Raw genomic sequence first — 19,590 nt, 5'->3', positions numbered from 1 at the left:
GGCTTGTTAGTGAGTTGATAGTTTTTGCACTTGTGCTGAAGGAAAAGATCCCCGTGAAATAATAATTTGATACCTACTCGTGTTAACATTGGCTGAAATCCTTTTATTTTCAGATTGTGAATTCCTTCACTCCCCTAGTTTCCTGTGATACTGAGTTTTCTTTGTAAGCTGTTCAGTTTTCTAAAACTATCTGGAAAATAGTCTTACATAGAATTCTTCTGCAAATAAATTTGCAAGTAGTTTTTAAGGTTCTTGTTTTGTTTTAGCTAAATTATCTAATTTTAATTTATTAATTAATTATTTAAAAATTTATTTTATTGAATCACCATGTGGAAAGTTACAAAGTTCTCAGGCTTATGTCTCAGTTATACAATATTCAAACACCCATCCCTTCACCAGTGCCCATATTCCACCACCAAAAACCCCAGTATACCTCCCACCCCCCCATCCCCCCACCCCCTCCTGCGTAACTGATAAATCTCACTTCATTTTCTCTTTACCTTGATTACATTCCATATTTCAACACAAAACTCACTATTGTTGTTGGAGTTCTCCCCCATAAAAGACAGCCCTACTGCCAAGGAAGCATTTGATAATTAGTTTTCCATTGCTGAGGATGAAGAGATATGAAGCCCTGCTATTCCAAGTACATAACTCTTTTTTGTTTTCCTCCTTCCCGTGCCACCAAGTTCGTGCCTGCTTAATAGTCCTCATAATATGGCTGACGCCACGCCGCCCAACAAGGGAAAAAAAACAGAGAAAGAAGGATATTTCCCATACTCAGCCGGTGTGGGGCTATGCCTTAGTTCACAGTCTAGAGACATGGCTGCAAGCAGTTTCTGGAACCAAAAGTAGTCTAGTTGGCCTCCGGATCCTGGTCGATCAGTAGCAAAGTGGCCACACAAAAGTGGGGCCACCAGGGTCGAATCTCAATGTAGCATGCGCTGGTATCAGCCCGAGACTGCCCAAGCATCCCGCTGTTCCAAGTACATTTTTTTTTCTCATTCCCGTGCCACCAAGTTCGTGCCTGCTTAATGGACCTCATAATATGGTGGATGCCACGCCGCGTTTCTCCCCGAAAAGGGAAAAGAACTGAGAAAGAAGGATATTTCCTCTCCTCAGCTGGCGTGGGGCTATGGCTTAATTCACAGTCTAGAGAAATGGCTGCTACTTTGATTACCTTCAATATCTCAACAAAAAACTCACTATTATTGTTTGGAGTTTTCCCCCAAAGTCAGACCTGCTAAAAAGGAACTGTTTCACATTGCTGACAATTAAGAGATATTAGGTCTTGGTTTTAGATTTCTGTATAAAGTCCAGGGAAAATTCTGCCAGAAATTGCATAGCTGCAAGCTTTTACTTCTCTTTTGTGGTGCTCATAAGATGGAAAAGCCTGGAGAGAGAAACCCTTCCCTGCTGGCGCCGCATGGGGCAGTGGCTCAGTTCACAGTCTAGAGACATCTCTGCGAGCTGCTGGTGCCCAAAGTAGTTCAGTTGGCCTCCGGGCTCGTGCTCATGCAGCAGTGGAAAAGTTTTAATTAATTGATTTTTGCTTTTTGGGTAACACCCAGCGATGCACAGGGGTTACTCCTGGCTCTGCACTCAGGAATTACCCCTGGCGGTGCTCAGAGGACCATATGGGATGCTGGGAATAGAACCTGGGTTGGCCACATGCAAGGCAAATGTCCTACCCGCTGTGCTATTGCTCCAACCCCAATATCTAATTTTTAGTAGTTACAATCTTGTGTGTTATCTTCTTAAAATTTCATAAGAAAACATGTGGAATTGCTTTAAATTTTTATGTTTAATGGATAAAGAAACCAAGGTTAACAGATTTAGAATAAATTGTCTAATTTGATAGAATGGACACATCTAGAGTCCAGAATCTGAATCGGCCCTTGTGTACTCTAAACTTGGCTCCTAATGTTTTGGTGAGACAAAAATTAATGAGTAAGGTGCTTAATTATAACCCAGGAGTTAACTGGTCAGCCCCACCCATCCCTTGTTGCTTTTGAAATGAATTCATTTGGAGTATATTTAAATCTCATTTTTTTTTATTTCTGGAAAGTTGGAACTGTTTTGAAAATGCTGATATTTATGCTTTTTGTGTGTGTGTGAATTCAAGGTGAAGAAAAGTACCTTGCATGGTGAAGGAAGTACCTTGCATGGTGAAGGAAGTACCTTGCATGGTGAAGAAAAGTACCTTTCATGGTGAAGGAAATACCTTGCATGGTGGAGGAAGTGCCTTGCATGGTGAAGGAAGTGCCTTGCATGGTGAAAGAAGTACCTTGCATGGTGAAAGAAGTGCCTTGTATGGTGAAGGAAATACCTTGCATGGTGAAGGAAGTGCCTTGCATGGTGAAGGAAGTGCCTTGCATGGTGAAGGAAATACCTTGCATGGTGAAGGAAGTGCCTTGCATGGTGAAAGAAGTACCTTGCATGGTGAAAGAAGTGCCTTGTATGGTGAAGGAAGTACCTTGCATGGTGAAGGAAGTACCTTGCCTGCAGGAAGGCTGCTCCCTCTTCAGATTCTCCTATAATCAGTTTCAGGCTCTTACTGGGGCCCGTCAGAGCTCAGGGACAAGGAACACCTCCAAACCAAGGACGAGCACACATTCTTTTTCTCTCCCTGAGGTGAGTGATACGGACTGAGCTGTACCTCCCCACTCCTCAACACCCCCGATGCCCCGAACACACTTAACCCCCTCTAGCAAGTCCCTATGTTGACACACCAACTCCCAGCTTGGGAGGGACCTCTGGGAGATGCTTAGGTGTCAAGACGGCCAAAGACTGGGCTTCCACAATGGGGGAAAGAGACTAGAACTTTCCACCACGGAGGACAAAGTGGGAAGGTTAGCCAGAAAGAGACCCTCACCAGGTCCTCACCGGATACGCAGCACCGCGGCAGCTTGGTGGGACAGCCCAGCCACCACCTCGGCGTGAAACCAGTGTCTGTGGCCGTAGTTCCCTGAGATTGCTTAGTTGACGGGAGACGGGAGGAGAGGTCTGGGCATGGGGTGGCCCGAGGTGGTGCAGATTTCTGCTGGCAGGTGGCTCTGTGCTGCCTCCAGGAGGCCCCCGAGATTGCGCTGTAGAAATCTCTCAGGTGATCACGAAGACAAGCTGCACTGGGAGCTTTTCTCCCAGGTTAGTGCATAGACACATTTTCTGCAAAGGCCCCGGAAGTGGCTGTTTTTAGCTTTGTTTGCATGCCGTCTTTGATGTAGCCTGCTGCAAGACCAAAGTGATATGTATACGAATGTTTAGGATACTTCAGTCATGAGTCATGGTCTGACAACTTCTGGCCTAGATAATCAGAACTTCTCCAAGCAGTTTGAGCTCCCAGAACACAATCCTGCAGCCGCCTGGGGAGAGCCTCCTCCTGTCTGCTAATGGCCGGGCGCTCAGACATCAGGCCACGGAAGGAGAGAGGGAGCTTTCCGATGTCTCTTCTTATAAGGTGGCTAGTCTTATTGGATCAACACGATTCTTTTCTTTTTTTTCTTTTCTTTTTTGGGTCACACTCGGCGATGCTCAGGGGTTACTCCTGGTCTCCACTCAGGAATCACTCCTGGTGGTGCTTGGGGGACCATATGGGATGCTGGGAATCGAACCCACGTCACCCACGTGCAAGGCAAATGCCCTACCCACTTTGCTATCGCTCCAGCCACTCACAATAATTTTCACAACTATTACTGTTCTTTACCCTCTGAAGATACTGTCTCCAAATACAGCTACACTGTGGTTAGGGCCTCAATATATGAAGCTGCCGGGGAAGAATGCAAACACTGCGTTTGTATTACTTAATAGAAGATAAACACATGTATTTTTTGTTGTTAATTTTAAGAATTTGACTGTGGCTTTTAATATTTTTTTACATGGCATATGTTAGGCAATACACAGGTATGTGATAGGTAAAGACAACGAGTACCTATTCTTTTTTTTTTTTTTTTGCTTTTCAGGTCACAACCAGAGATGCGCAGGGGTTACTCCTGGCTCTACACTCAGGAATTACTCCTGGCGGTGCTGGGGGACCATATGGGATGCTGGGAATCAAACCCGGGTCGGCTGCGTGCAAGGCAAATGCCCTACCCGCTGTGCTATCGCTCCAGTCCCGCCGCGTACCTACTCTCGATGCTCATTTACAACAGGTGCTGAGTGCTACAGAACAGTCATTCTTACTCACCTTAGACACGGATTCCAATCCCCACCCACCAGGCTGCTCTCTAGAGTCAGCTGGGACCTGGGGTGCAGCTCTGGCTCTCGGAGGCGCTGGTCTCAGTTGACCTGGAGACTCTAGTCAGTGTCATGCTATGACTCCTGAGGATAAATCATGAGTCACGGAAAGAGCCCCAAGTTAGAATCGGATTCCACATTTGAGACTCGGTTCAGTGACTCGTTAATTACTCATTAGCTATGTGATTCTGGGCAAATTATTTAATTCACCTGATCTTTTCTTTCTTAAGTGGAGATAAAATACTTAGTAGACAGATCACTGTAAAAATATATGAAAGTACTTTGAAAATAACATGCCAGTGCTTGCAGCAATTGCTATTGCAATAATGTTATTAGGAATCAGTTCTGATCTTACCATAAAAACCATCCTCATGGTCTCTAAGTCAGTACTGATCAACATCCTTGGTAGCGTTAAACTGATGGTTTTCTGGGAGAGAAAAGGATGTGGAAAGAAAAATATTTCTACTTGCATCTACTTTAAATCTTACTTATAAACTAATTGCAACTGTAAAGGGCTGTTTGAAAATAACTATAGTTTTATGATATTTATCAATATTAGAGGTTCAACTAAAATACTCTGAAATATTTTCTTGTTCAGATTTCCTTTTCCCTATTAAATTCTTCATGGATAGAAACCAAATGAAAGTATGCAAAAGTCAGATGGACTATTTGAAATCCTTGTAGCTCAGAAATGCATTTGTCCTCGAAGATTTTTCTCAACCGTTGGGTCATAGATTTAGAGTCTTTGTGTATTTTGAATCTTTTAAAGGAAATTAGACTCATAAATTGAGTTTCTGTCAAATCAAGAAAGATTTGCTAATTCCGTTTTTTATTTAAACCTATTTTCACAAGAAGTAATATCTTTTGTTTTCCTTGGCTACCATAAATTCTACTCTCAATAAAGTATGAATGGGATTTCAGCACTTTAATAATCAGTATAGATGAATGCAGTTCGTTCAAGTTCCTTTTTTCTTTCTTTCTCTCTTTTTTTTCATTAGAGCATACAAACCTATGCCTGGAAAGCAGAGCAGATGAGTTTAGGAATATTTGATCTTGGGGAGGCAAGTTTCAACACTTCCCATCAGATTTGAGTGACTGTGAAAGGTCTGTGCAAATTTCTCCTGGGCCAAATGGCAAATGCCAGAGAAAATTCTGGCCCTAGGCGTGGTTGCACAGAGCGTCTGAGAAGCAATGAAGGTACACATATACATACATATACACATATACATAGACACGCATACATATACCTACATATACACATATACATATACACATATACATAGACATACATATACATATACATGTACACATATATACAAATATAATTTTAAAAATTGACTCATTAATTACTCATTAGCTATGTGATTCTGGGTAAATTGTTTAATCTTGTTCATGATTGGGTTTCAGTCATCTAAAGCCCCAACACCTGTCCCTTTACCTGTGCACACTTCCCACCGCCAATGCCATCATTCCCCACCCCCACCCACTGCCCACCTCGAGGGCAAGTGCTTTCCTTCTCTCTCTCTCTGCCTCTCTCTCTTGTCTGTCTCTCTCTCTCTCACCTTCTTTCCCTTTGGGCATGTGGTTTGCGACACAGATACTGGGAAGCTTCAGGCATCTCCCCGTAGCTACTCTCGACATCAGCTCCTGCCCCACTATCACCGCCACGCTGGTGGTGCAGGTGACGTCAGACGCCCATACTGTAGAAGTTCTAGAAACAGTGGAGGCCCCGTCAAGGCTGGTGTGCCCATTCCCAGGTTCTGGAGGAGGAACTGAGGCCGTGCCGTCCCCTTCCCAGCCCAGTGGGGCAGAGTGCGGTGGGGCAGTGACCTGCGCACAGCAGCCTGGCCTGGCCAGCAGCCCGGCACCGGCCACCCCCAGGCTGGCCCCTTCTGCGGCGAGCCCAGCACATCAGGCCAGAGAGACCGAGGGGACAGGGCAGCAGCCGGCCTGCAGGGACCCTGAGTGGGCGGCCTGTGCTCTGGGTGCTGGGTGCACAGTGGCCGGCTGGGGGAGGGTGGCCTGTGCTGTGGGTGCTGGGTGCTCAGTGGCTGGTGGGGGGGGGGCTGTTCTGTGGGTGCTGGGTGCACAGTGGCCGGCTGGGGAAAGGCAGCCTGTGCTCTGGGTGCTGGGTGCTCAGTGGCTGGCTGGGGGGGTGGCCTGTGCTGTGGGTGCTGGGTGCTCAGTGGCTGGCGGGGGGAGGGGCTGTGCTGTGGGTGCTGGGTGCTCAGTGGCTGGCGGGGGGAGGGGCTGTGCTGTGGGTGCTGGGTGCTCAGTGGCTGGCGGGGGGAGGGGCTGTGCTGTGGGTGCTGGGTGCTCAGTGGCTGGCAGGGGGAGGGGCTGTGCTGTGGGTGCTGGGTGCTTAGTGGCCGGCTGGGGGCTACCCACGCAAATATTTGAGTGTTTCTGAGTGCTTAAACTCGATCCCTCCCGACACACACCAGCACACATTTACACTCACACACATGCACACACACATATAGACATATACATGCATACACATACACACATATACACACACTCACACACATATGCATATAACACACTCACACACATTCGCACAGTCACACACAGTCACACGCACTCACATACACTCACAGACCCTCACACACACACCCCTCTTGCGCTGGATTTCATCTGTGTCTGGGAGAGGGTAGAGGCCCCGGGACAGCACAGTTGCTCTGCCCGTGTGGAGCCCGGAGGAAGACAAGGAGCCTCACTGTCACAGAGTCTGACTTAATTTTCCCTTTTAGAGACGCCTAAGCCGGGTATGGGCCCAGTGTCCCCCTAGCTGCTCCTTAGACCCCGGAAACAGCCTCCGTGACCCTGGAGACCGGAGACCCAGCTTGCTCCCGACTCTGGGAGGTGCCTGTCGAGGTGGCAGCGGGGACGGCGGGTGGGGTGGGAGAATGTGGAAACCGAGGCGGGAATGACATGGCTGGAGGGGTCGGTGAGGCACATGCCACAGTTCACTCTCGGGAGCGTTGTAAATCACAGCTCTTCCACCCAGCAGACAGGAGCCAGCACTTGTGTTAAGTTCCCCTAACCTTGGGAAATAAGAATCATACAACAGTTCTTTATTAGAAGGAGCGACATCAGCGCTATGTCGTCACGTGCATGACGTGAGCTGACCAGGCTGCAGCAGGGAGGGACAGGCAGACAGACGCTCTTGGCATCTCTGACTCGGGGTCTCAGCTGGGGAGGGAAACTGCCACTCAGCCGCTGGGTCCCCAAGGCCTCAGTCTCCCGCTCCAGGGGCTGCACTTAAAAAATAATAGATGTACAAGTGGGGGTGGGGTGACGGGAGGGACCCTGGGGACACGGGTGCTGGGACACTGTGCGACTGAAACCCGAACACGAGCAGCTTTGTGAGGGTCTCTCCGCGATGCAATAAAACAGTCGGAAAGGAATAGGCGGTATAGAATTGGTTACTGCAGTGGGGAAAGGCCAAAGGTAAGAAGTGGGTCGATAGGGTCTGGAGCTGGGAGGTGCTCACCGAGGAGGGCAGGGCCCTCGCCCGGCATGACTGAGCTTGATCACCAACAGTTTAGTAAGGGTCCAGCTCACACTGATTCAGTAAAAAAATAAAGAAAAAGAAATTTATTGATAACTGACACTACCTATCTAATAGGAAAATTAATGACCTTTACATTAGATTCCAACTTTTTCTTACTATCTTTGCAAAAGAGAATAATGGGTATATAAATGTATATTTGTACATGTGTATTTTTATATTAATATCCCTTTGACTAAGCTTTTGTATTTAATGCTATAATTTAAACTATAAGTATCAAAGGTTAAATAATTTTGTATCTATATTTATTTTTTGGGGGGTCACACCCAACGATGCTCAGGGGTTACTCCTGGCTCTGCACTCAGGAATTTCTCCTGGTGGTACTCAGGGAACCATATGGGATGCCAGAGATCGAACCCTGGGCAGCCGCATGCAAGGTAAACGCCCTACCCGCTGTACTATCGTCCAGCCCAAATCATTTTGTATCTTATATGTCAGATAAATCTGTAGATTAAAAAAAAAAAAGTAAAACAAGAGGGATTAGGCTCTGTGGCAAGTCGAGTCCCTGGGGTATGTGGGAGCCAATAACACCCTCGCATCCTCTCCCTGGAGCTCTCACCCGGACTCTGCCTCACTGCTCTCCCCAGAGTCCCTGCTGTGTGTTTAGAGGGTGCAGGACACGCGCTGGTTCCTTGGGATGGGCTCATGTTTAGTCCCCTGAACTACGGGGGAGAAAAGCTTTCCTGGAACTTTCTAGCAGTCAAGTCGTGGGCTGGCCCTGTAGGCAGGCTACCTTTCCTTCGAGCCAAGGTGATGCTTTGGTACGAGTGGGCTCCAGAGATTACCCGGGCTGATGTCAAAACCCGTTTAAGATGCAGGGAGTTTTGTTATTCTTACTCTTCACACTTCCACTTGCCAAAGGCAAATTTCAAACGGCCTACTTCAAGGTACCTAAGACGATTTTTATATGGCAAAAATGAAAGGAATGAAACATTCTAGTGTACGTATGTGTTTGCATATCAATTCTAACACTCTGAACATTTCATAACTTTTATAATGTACACAAGCCTACTCATCAAGAAACTCTTAATAAGAAAAAGACGCAAATGACTTATTATGTTTTTAAAATTTAAGGCAGAAGAAGTTCCCCTTTTATCTGTTTGGGTTCGTCTGAAAGGCCCAGGAGCACCAAGGAGCCAGACGGGACGACCACGCACAAAACTACTAGCTCAGCTTCCAAATCAAACATTGTCCTGACAACTGTGTTTTCAGTGTGGTCGCTCAGTAGCCCCTACATGGAAACCCACCCAAAGTGAGCGTTTGCCTCCCCCCACCGCCTCTTCCTCCTCCTCCTCCTCCTTTGTATTAAATATCGTCTGAAACAATCGGCAATTTTTCTCCAGCAAGGAAGGAGTAACTGGCAGGAAAGCAGAAGGAACCATTTCAGAACTAGGAAAGAAAAACACCTCTGGGAAGCCCTTTCATTTCCCTCTAAAGAAGCAAACCATTCAAAGTGTTAACGCGCCCATCAAGGGCTGCCTGCCCACAGAGCAGCTCAATCGGGCTTTCCACGGTGCCCCCAGGGGCCCACCCCACTCCCAGCACCCCCCCAGGGCCACCGAGTTAATCCCTGCGGCCTTCCCTTGCCCTGGACACAGGCGAGGTTTCAAGCTGTTATCAATGCAGCACCTTCACTGCAGGAGTGAATGGACAAGGAAAGAAGACTCCGGACTCCAGGGAAAGTGGGCAAAACAAACACTCCTCAAAGGCAGGCCTGTTTGCAGAGGCCTGGTCACCCTTGCCTCGCCATGGGGGAGGGGACAGTGTGGGATTTGTGGAGGGGAAACAGTGCCCCTTTATGCACGAGTGAGGGAGGTTAAAAGGGTGGAGACTTATGGAAACGAGGCATTTTTCAGAAGAAGAAAAGTTCCCTTTCCTGAGTGCAGGTGCAGGAGTAGGAATAAGGGACCAGGAGATTCTCCTCCGCGGCCAAACCGGGGCTGTCCCCCGGCCACCGGCACTGCCCAGATCCTGCAAGAACTGCGTCAGGCCCTTTGCGTGCCACCCAAAGCAGAGGCGTGGTGGCACCCACTCGGGAAGAGCAGGCTTTTCCTCCAGACACGGAGCTGGGGTACGGAACCCGTAAAGGTCCCGGAATACTCGGGACAAGCCGAGTGTGTTCCGGAATGCAACAATCTCTGGAATCTTTGCCCTGTATCTCTGAGTCTCCCCAGAGTCTCAGCCGGACTTAACCCAGAGAAGAGCGGCCCGGGGTACCGGAGCCAGAGAGTGTCCTAGCCCAGAGCGGTGACAGTGAGTTATTAGGTGTCTCTGCACTGCTGGGCCGAGTTTGGAGTCAGGCCCTTCAGTCTCACGCTGTTACCAGCTGCGCCGTCTGAAGGGAACCAGGGAGCTTCCTCTGCTGGCGACTCTCTTGCCTGTGGGACAGTTAGGCGGAACATGGCTACCTCGTTTGGTTCTCGTCTCGTGAGAACAGAAAATGAATTTTTCTGGGGCGTGGGTGGTGGTGGGTGGCTGTGCCCTCCAAGCGGTGCTCAGGAGACCACACCCTGTGCCATTTATCCCGTCCAGCTGAGTGGTCAGTGCTGGGCTGAGGACCAGGGGGGTTCAAGCTCCTGGAGTGCCACTGGACCACCTGGGAGTTGCTCTGGCGCCGTGCTGGGGACAGAGCAAGGGCATGTGCTAACCTCCTACCGCCCCATGCCTGCACTTTAACTCCGTCTTAACTAGGATTCTGACTCTCGAGCAGCAAAGCTGACTTCTGGCTAAGTTACTCAGAGGGCAAGCCTAAGATGAGATGGGTATGTTTGGAGAAACAGGCTTAGAAAATGAGTAGGAACCAAAGACGTCTCACCCTGGTGACTGACGCTGAGGCAGGACTGGAAGTCTATTGTTCACAAACTCAGTTTTACTGCTGCCTCGGGGAAACTCAGAAGTTTGGCTGGGAGGGAGTCTTTGTCTTTGGATCCAGCCGCCCCTGGAAGGGCAGAATGACAGACACCAGAGTCCGTGACGGGATGCATGGGACTCACCTGCCCATAGTGAGAGATGGGGGGACACAGAAGCGGAGCCACTGCTTAGTGGGAGATTCCCGCTGTCACCCCTAAGTGTGGAGACGCCTTGCAGACACTCATGGGAGCTCAAAGTTTCAATCATTCAGTTTTATTTTCCAAAAATTATTGTGACAAGGCCTGCCTGAAATGGCCCACACATGTATGTTCATGTATATGATCAAGGTCAGTACTGAAACATAATAAACATGGCTAATTCATGTTATGAGAAAAGGATAAATAAAAATAGATAAAGTTGTTGGGAAATTAAAATATATTAATATGGTCAGTAAGTCTGATATTCCTCTCCATGACGGCATTAAAAAGCAATGAGTGTAAAAGAGCAACTCAGCTGTTTCCTCTCGGGTTAATTTTCGACTTCACTACCAATACCGCTTCTACCACGCCTTCTTCATAGGAGAGAAAGCATTTTCTAAAAGCTGGGTGTCTTTTCCCCGAAAATGAAGTTCTAATAAAAAAAAATTGTACATGAAAGCAGTATTTATTTCTTTCTACCTTATTTTCTAAATCTTGGGCAAATGCTTACTGTTAAGGAGAACCAGAGTTAGAGTCTTCCTGTGTTGGAGAAAATGTAAAAGATGTCATTTTGCACACTTCTTCAAACAATTGAATTGTTTGTGGGGTCTGCTTTTCTTTTTACATTTTATTTTAGACACCATGATTTGCAATACTGTTACTGACAGGTTTCACTCACGATATATATTCCAGCTCGACACCTGCCAGGAGAGTGACTCTTCTCTTTATATGGTCCCAGAACCCTCTCTCCTTAATTTTGATTTTGTCAAAAGTAGTTGGCCCACTAATGTGCTCCTTTTCTTTTTGGAAGGTAGAGGAGTCCAAAAGCTATAACCCTGGAAGATATGAGTCCAAAAATTCATCCATTTCTTCTAAATTTTTCCATTTGATTTTCAAAATAATGATTTTCAAAGTATTCCCTGATTATGCTTTCTGTGCAATCTGTTGTGACATCTTTCTTTAATTTCTGATTTGGTTTGCTAACGTTCTTTCTCTCTCTCTCTCTCTCTCTCTCTCTCTCTCTCTCTCTCTCTCTCTCTCTCTCTCTCTCTCTCCCCCTGTCCTTGTGAGTTTTGCTAATGGTTTGTCAATCTTTTTTTATTTTTCAGTAAAATAATTTATCCCAAAGATCATTTTCTTTGATCTTTTGGATAGTTTTTTAAAATTTAATTTTATTAAGTTCTGTTTTAAATTTTACTTCCTTTTGCTTTTTTGGAGCTCTGTCTGTTGGTCTTTACTAGATGTTTAAGCTGTATAGTTAGGTTATTTATGTGGGGCCAAAATATTAGTCTTGCATTGTTATGAGCGTTCCTCTTAATACCACTTTTGCTGTGTTCCACGTGTTCTGGTAGCTCATATCATCATTTTCATTTGTTTCCATGAATGTTTTTTATTTCATCTTTGATTCCCTCTAAGATCCACTTGTTGTTCAGTGGTGAGATTTTTTAAATTTGCAAGTATTTAATTTTTGTTATTATTTCTTTTAATGATAAACTTTCATTTTTAATGCATCATGGTCTGAGAGGATAGTTGATAAAATTTCTACCCTCTTGAGTTTATGAGGGTATGTTTCGTGATCCAGTATATGATCAACCTTATAGAATGTCCCATGTGCACTGCGGTAGAGTATTTGACATTTTGGGTATAAAATTACCAATGTATAACTGATAAGTTCATTTCTTCCATTTCTTCTTTCAAACCCAGGATTTCTCTGTTGAATTTTTGTCTAGTTGGGTCTTTTCAGAGGTGATAAAAATGTTGTTAAAGTCAACAATTACTACCGTGCTCCTGTCAATCTTTCTTCAGATCTATTAGCAGTTGTTTTAAATATTTTGATGACCCAACATTGGGTGCATAAATGCTTAGAACTGAGAGTTCTTCCTCTTGTGCATATATTTTGATCATGAAAAAATGACCATCTCAGTCTCATAATATTTTCAGCTTGAAGTCTATGTTGTCAAAAGTAAGTACAGCCTCCTGGCCTTTGTAAGGATTTCTTGCTTGAAATATTGCTTTCCATTTCTTGATTCGAAGTCTGAGTTTTCCTTGATGCTCTCATGCTTTCAATACATTACTGACTGCCTGTACCATTATTTCTTTGAAGCCGTTAAACATCCTCAATGTGTTCTGTCTCAAGTTCTTATCAGATAGCATATAGAGCTGGTTGGTACTGGTTGAGGGTTTCTGGATACTGTCTTCACTTACTGGGTGTGGTGGGTTTCTATACTACTTCACACTGTGTCTGTTTAGTAGGGGGGGGTGGTTCTTTCCAATTCAGTTTTTGCATCCTCACTGCCAGTGAATTTTCAGGGGAATAGCTGGGTGTTGGTCTCTTTCTTCCTTGTCAAAACTATTCAAACCAAATTTGTTGTTACTACTTGTTTAGAGTTTCATGTGGTGGTTCCGGGAAGGCTTTCAATGACATTGGCTCTGATACCACTCTGTTTGTTATTTAGGACTCTGTAATTCCATAGCTACCTTTGTGAATTTTTGTGGGAATAGGCTATTGGAGTTAGGATCGAATTAATATTAGCACAAAGTGATTTGGGGAGCCAAAGTCATTCCAGAGTGATTTTATTTCGGTATAAGTCCAACATGTGTTCCTTGTGGGATATATAGAGGGAAGTATTGCATGGCTGCATTAGCAGACACATGATTCTGGAAAACCCACAAAAATTTTCTGTTTTTGGGGAGCTGGGCAAGATCGTGGCTCGGTATGTGTGGTCTTTGTGTGGGCATCCGACGCTCACCCTGGGAGATATGGGCGCGCTTGGTGGCACACACAGGACACTGGGAAAAGCCTCAGATTTTATTAGGTTAAATTTAGATGAGGGTAAATGAGCAGTGAAATGTTTTAGGTGTTTTTGACATTCCTTCTGCTGGTTTTTGAAAACTTACCCAGTGTCAGCAGGGATCCAAACGTAGAGAAAAGAAGATGGGTCTGTTCTAGTCTTCCCTTTTTTTCTTAGTGAGTGAGGACTTTATTATCAGGAAGCCACAGAGGTTGAAAGGGGCCCCTCTAAAATGTTTTTATAGGAAGCTATAATTTCTATTCCTCCCACAATTTTTAAAATGTTATGTGTATTTGTTTAATTTTGGTACAATTCTCCTTTGTAACATAGATGGGGGAGCGATTGAAATCTGATGTTGTTTGAAAATTCGGTCCCAGATGTGGGTTAGCACTTAAACTATTAAGCTGGGTGACCTGGCTGAAGTTTAACATTTAGTCTTTCCTTGCAAGAATCCCTTCCAGGGACTTGACTGCTCTGTTTCAGTCTCCTAAGAGGTAATATCTGGGGTGGTGATGTCGCACTAGTTGCTAAGTGTTTGAGAACGTTAAAGGAGGCAATGCCTGCTAATTTCCGAGGGATGTAATTGTAAGAACTTCAACAGATTCCAGCAACAAGTCAAAGATGGATGTGCTCTCAAGAAATGTTTGTCTGCTAGCTGAACAGCAGGAAGTCGGCTTGCAATGAATGGATCTGTCTCAAGTCCTTGAATGTTCCCAAAGATGGAACAATTTAAAGCCATTCAAGAACGACTGAAATATTACGACCGTTTGCAAATGACCTGTTAGAAGCAGAAACATGAAAGATTCTGGATTTAGGCTGCATTCTGGAAGGAAAACAGTGGAAAGACCGAGAAAGCCCCTGTGAAATAGCCCGGCCTGGAGCCGGGCTTTGAGGAGTTAGAAAAGCTGATTCTGAAAGCATTTTTCTCTCCAGCAGGAGTTTATTTATCATGCTTACTTGAAAGAAAGCCAGCAATTCTAATGGTTTTGAATAACCCTAAACACTTTAGCTCACTTGGGAAGGGTTGTTTTACATGTCAGCAGGAACATGGTGCAAGCCGTATTGCCCAAAAGTAGAGAGAGAGTATGGGGATTATTGTCTGCCATGGAGGCAGGGGGAGGGGGGAAAGGGGGGGAGTGTACCGGGGATATTAGTGGTGGGGAATGTGCACTGGTGGAGGGATGGGTGTCTGATCATTGTGTGATTGTAACCCAAACATGAAAGCTTATAACTATCTCACGGTGACTAAATAAAATTTTAAAAAGAAAAAAAAAAAGCAGGAACATGGAGATAAAGAGGGTGGGGGTATGAGGCCTAGAAAATGAATGGGTACCCTTTGTCTGCTCCGGTGGCCGCCTGCTCGGAAAGACAGTTGGAGTGGTGGGCACAAGTTCTTCAGGGCGGGGTTAGGTTGAGATGGTCGTGCCCCGAGGGCCTGGCTCTGGCCGTCATGCCCCCATGGCAGTAGCCATGTTCAGAAGCTGACACTCGACAACGCGGTTTGATTCTGGAGCCATCTGCAGACAGACCCGAGCCCAGGCACGGTCCCACTGTGGGGCTCTCGCCGGTGTTTCAACATATTCACCTGTGTTCATCAACGTCAGGCCTGGGAGTTAGACAATGAGCAAGGGCTACGGTTAATCATTAATCAGCTTTTTTTTTCTTTTTGGGTCACACCTGGCGATGCACAGGGGTTACTCCTGCCTCTGCACTCAGGAATTACTCCTGGCGGTGCTCAGGGGACCCTATGGGATGCTGGGAATCAAACCCGGGTCTGCCGTGTGCAAGGCAAATGCCCTCCCCGCTGTGCTATTGCTCCAGCCCCTAATCAGCTTTAAAGGCACAAGAGTGGCAAAACAAAGCAGGTGAAACCTGGTCAACTGTCTTGGCTATTTGCTTCTCTGGACCACCCATCTCTGTTTATAAACAGACACTGTCTGTTCATTTTAGCCAGTGCTCTGTGGACTTAGTCCATCTGAGATTTCTAGAAAAAAACTAAAACACTCTCCCTACTATTTTCTGTTAAAACTGAATATTACTGGCCAGGCTAAATAAAATCCTTCCAACAGGGGGTCTTTTTTTTTTTGCAACACAAGGTGAAGTGGGTCTTGGGTTTTTAAATGCCCCAGTAGAATGAAAATGTTCTCTTACCTGTAAGTGGTCTAATGTTAGGAATGTGAAGTTAAAAAATAAACAATGTGTGGGGGATTTACAACAGATAATATAAGTTAGCGCCATTAAAGGTGGTACCTTCAAAACATGAACATCCAGGGGAAACTACAATATTGACCAAACAGGCTGGACCACAGACCAGAGACCAAGAACAGACAGATGACTCTTCCCTAAGTCCAGCGGCTTCGTCTGCTCGGCGTTGGAGGGCCAGCTATCAGTAACACTCACTGGGGTTTGCTTTTGCAGATGCTGAGAACCCAGGATCCAGAGGTTACTGACACCCTGTTTCAGGTTTCTCCTGAAAACAGCTTTTGATAGATGGCAGGAAATAAGGAAAGAGGCCCCGCACCTCATCTCACCCCCACTCCCTAGCTTCCCTCCTGGCGAACAAGAGGCAAGCAGAGGAGATAAAAGGAAACCTTAGGTTATTTCTCCTTTGTCATGAAAACATGTCTTATCTACACCCTGCCCTAAATGTAAATGAGCGAGCAGAGTACTGACTCTCTGCATACATAATGTCAGGGTCCTGTGCACAGCCCTCAGAAGGGGCTCGCTCATCCTTATGGAATAAGGGAACAATTCTTATCTGTCACCTGGGAGGAGGCAGTGCCCCAGTGCTCCGTTCAATTAGATTAGGCCTGACATTTCATTCACTTCCCAGCAGGATTTCTCAGTCAATTACTTTACTGTCCCTTTGTTCTTCCCTAGTGGTGTCCTCTTATGCCATCCCTGGGGAAATGCAGCCTCTGGGCAAATCTCAACTCGGGTGTAAGGACTTGCACTATCCCTGGGTCCCGCCATCAAGTCTGTTTCTTTTCCTTCTTGTTGGTAGCAAAAGACTCGCTAGGAAACCCCCCCCCCCCAAACCCAAAGCTGGTTACTTTCAAACAAAGGAACCCCCTCTCCCATAGGTTGTCTATGTAAATTCATGCTCAGTGGTAAACTCTTACCCACACTGAGATCCTGGCGCCCCGTGAGGCTTTAAACTTCACGAGACATTTTCTCCCTGCCGGAGTCTGTGCAGCAAGCATTCTTTTTTAATGAGACCGGGAGCATTGTTTAGAATATCGCCCTGGTTAACAAACACCTGCTCGCCCTCCCTCACCGCGCATGCATGGACACGCAGAGGCCTCAGCAAGTGTGGGGCTAATACCTGATTGCTTTAGCAGGTAAAACCTGGCAGCGTTTTCTGGCACAGCGCGTACTCTAATTGTCCTTCTAGCTGATACCTGTTCTGAGTTGCTCCGAGTGGATTTATTATAAAGCTCTCCTATGATCACCCAACTATGAAGCATTCCAGTAGACTGGGTGTTAGAGCTCGGGGTCACACAGACCATGGAGGGGGACTGGGAGAACCACAAAGCAGGGGAGCACCGTGTCTGCTGCTGGCCCCTCAGCCACCCTGGGCAGAACAGGTGTATGGGGAGGTGGTCCTTCCTCCTGGAGACGGTGCCTCGGGAGCTGCAGGCTGCGGCATGCGCCAGGCTCTCGGGAGTGAGGTGTAAAATTCCAAGGCTTTGGGTTCAGTTCAGATAAGCACCCACATGTTTTGATCTGCGGCAGGAACCTGTCTGAAACGTCTCAAACAGCCTGTTCGACGGAGCCGGAGATCTCGCAGGAACTTCATTCCTCCTGAGAACTGTGCTACTTCCTGTAGATCAGCCTAGAATAGCCTTTCCGTGTCAGTAATGAAGCAGCCTTCTCACTTTCTATCGTTTCATGTAAAGCGACTACCTAGTTGACGGTCCTGAGTGTTTTAGACAGAGATGAAGTAGTAGAGAAGTTCAGACATTTAGGCTCCTGTTTGGTTTGGGGAGTCGGATGGAAGAGTGCTGGCCACGAGCTCCACTCCGCTTAGACGGTTTGCCCTCCGACAGCTGCTTATCTCTAATGGTCGTGCTCAGTCGGAGCCAAGGGGGACGTGGAGGAGTCACACGGCAGACCTAGACTTGTGCCAGGTACTCCAGTGTCCAGCTCGTGGAATGACGGTGCAGACCGGCGAGCTGAGTCCTGGAGAGTCAGAGGCCCCGGGGCATGGGGAGTGAACGCTCTCTGCTAGCAGCCTCGCTGGGGGTCTTCAGGGGCCCAGCAGACCGCCCCCTCTAGACTGCCACCACTTTGGAGGCTGTACGTGAACGGAGTCAGACTTTTTCTTGCAGCAGAAGTAAGTAAACCGAACAGCTGCCCTGGCAGCAACCCTGGAGGTTCTCTCTCTGTGTGGTACGCCTCCTTCCCGAAACAGTCCTTCGATTGGGTACAAGACTGCAGGCAGCCAGGACCCTCCAGGTAGCAAGGACTAGCTTGAAGGTGCTGAGGGCATACTTTCTCGGAGATAACAGGGATAATTTGTGCCTCAGTGATAAACGCAAAATACCGCTGCAATTAACTTTCTAATCAACGATTCTGTTGAAGATACAGCTGACTTTCAAAACCAAAGACTGGCAAGCAAGCCTTCCAGTGACTTTCCGTACTTCCTCAGTATCCTGTTCTAGTCATCACTTCAATGAAGTGTCAAGCAATTCGGAAAAGATGTTTTGCTACTTTTCCCACCCACTGCACGTGTGTGTGCATGCACACACAAACACACAAACGCACACAATCTAGTGTTTGGGGGAAATCTGGCGGGTTTGGCAAGGCTGAGCAGATCTCATGTTCTTCGGTGCAGAGCCCAAGGTCTTGCTCAGGTCCTGAGGGGACACTTGCTCACGATAGTCCAGGCTGTGAAGGGGCCGGGGGACCACGCCTAACTGTGGAGAATTGTGAATGATACGGACATTTGGGGATATATGAAGGAAAGATCAAAGGCTGAGAAATCAATGACACGCTCCTCTCTTCACCCCCCCCTGCCCCAAATATCCGCTGCCTGGACCCCCCACCTTCCAAGTCCCTGATTGCCTGGGCTTGGCTCTTCTCTCCTTCCCTCTGGCTTTGCCACACCCAGAGCAGCTGGTTTTCAGAAATGTGCACCTGAGGGCTGATGCAGTTCACAGCAGGGACTCGGGAAGGATGGCCACGGAGGACAGGACGCGACTGGCCGAAAGACAGGGAGACACATGGTGCAGAGGGACGCCCACGAATGTACTCTGGGCTGTGAGTGCGTGTAAGAGCTCACGCAGTTTTCAGAATTCTGAAACACCAAACGGACCCACCCAGCCCGTCTGGGACCTATGTCTCAGAGGCATGAACCATCCTTTGGGAGGAATATTATTCCTCTGGAGTTTCCCAGGTCTGGAGTGGGGAGGCTGAGAGTTAGGGGGTAGCGACAAGGGCTGAACCACTGGGGTGCTGAGGAGTGGTTTTCCCTGCCCTGGGACTGTCTTGAGGAACTGTGCTCATTCTCCTGCACCAGCCTGCTCCGTGGAGGGGAAGAACTCCTCTTAGGAGCAGAGGAAATGCTCCTGGGAAGAATTAACCCCAGTTACTCTATAAATGCTCTGAACAGAGGGTATTCTTCCTCAAACACTTGTATCACTTGTATCACTTGTCATCCCGTTGATCTTTGAGTTGCTCGAGCGGGCACCAGTAGCGTCTTCATTCATCCCTGTCGAGTTCTAGTATAGCCCAATGACATCTGCTTGCTACAAGACTCTCAAACCATTCATTCAGGGTTTTGACAAAGAAGTCTGATCATTTCACTGGTGGGTGGCCAAGCGATCTTTTGACATCCCGTGGAATCCAGTCGGTAACAGCTCTAGTCCAGTGGTGGTCTCTGAATCACATTACATGTTGGCCCATCTGATTTTTGATGTCTTGGCAAATGAGACAGCGT

This window comes from Sorex araneus, chromosome 2 (assembly GCF_027595985.1).
Source record: "Sorex araneus isolate mSorAra2 chromosome 2, mSorAra2.pri, whole genome shotgun sequence".
NCBI classification, from domain to species: Eukaryota; Metazoa; Chordata; class Mammalia; order Eulipotyphla; family Soricidae; genus Sorex; species Sorex araneus.
Note: the sequence above shows the minus strand (reverse complement) of the source record.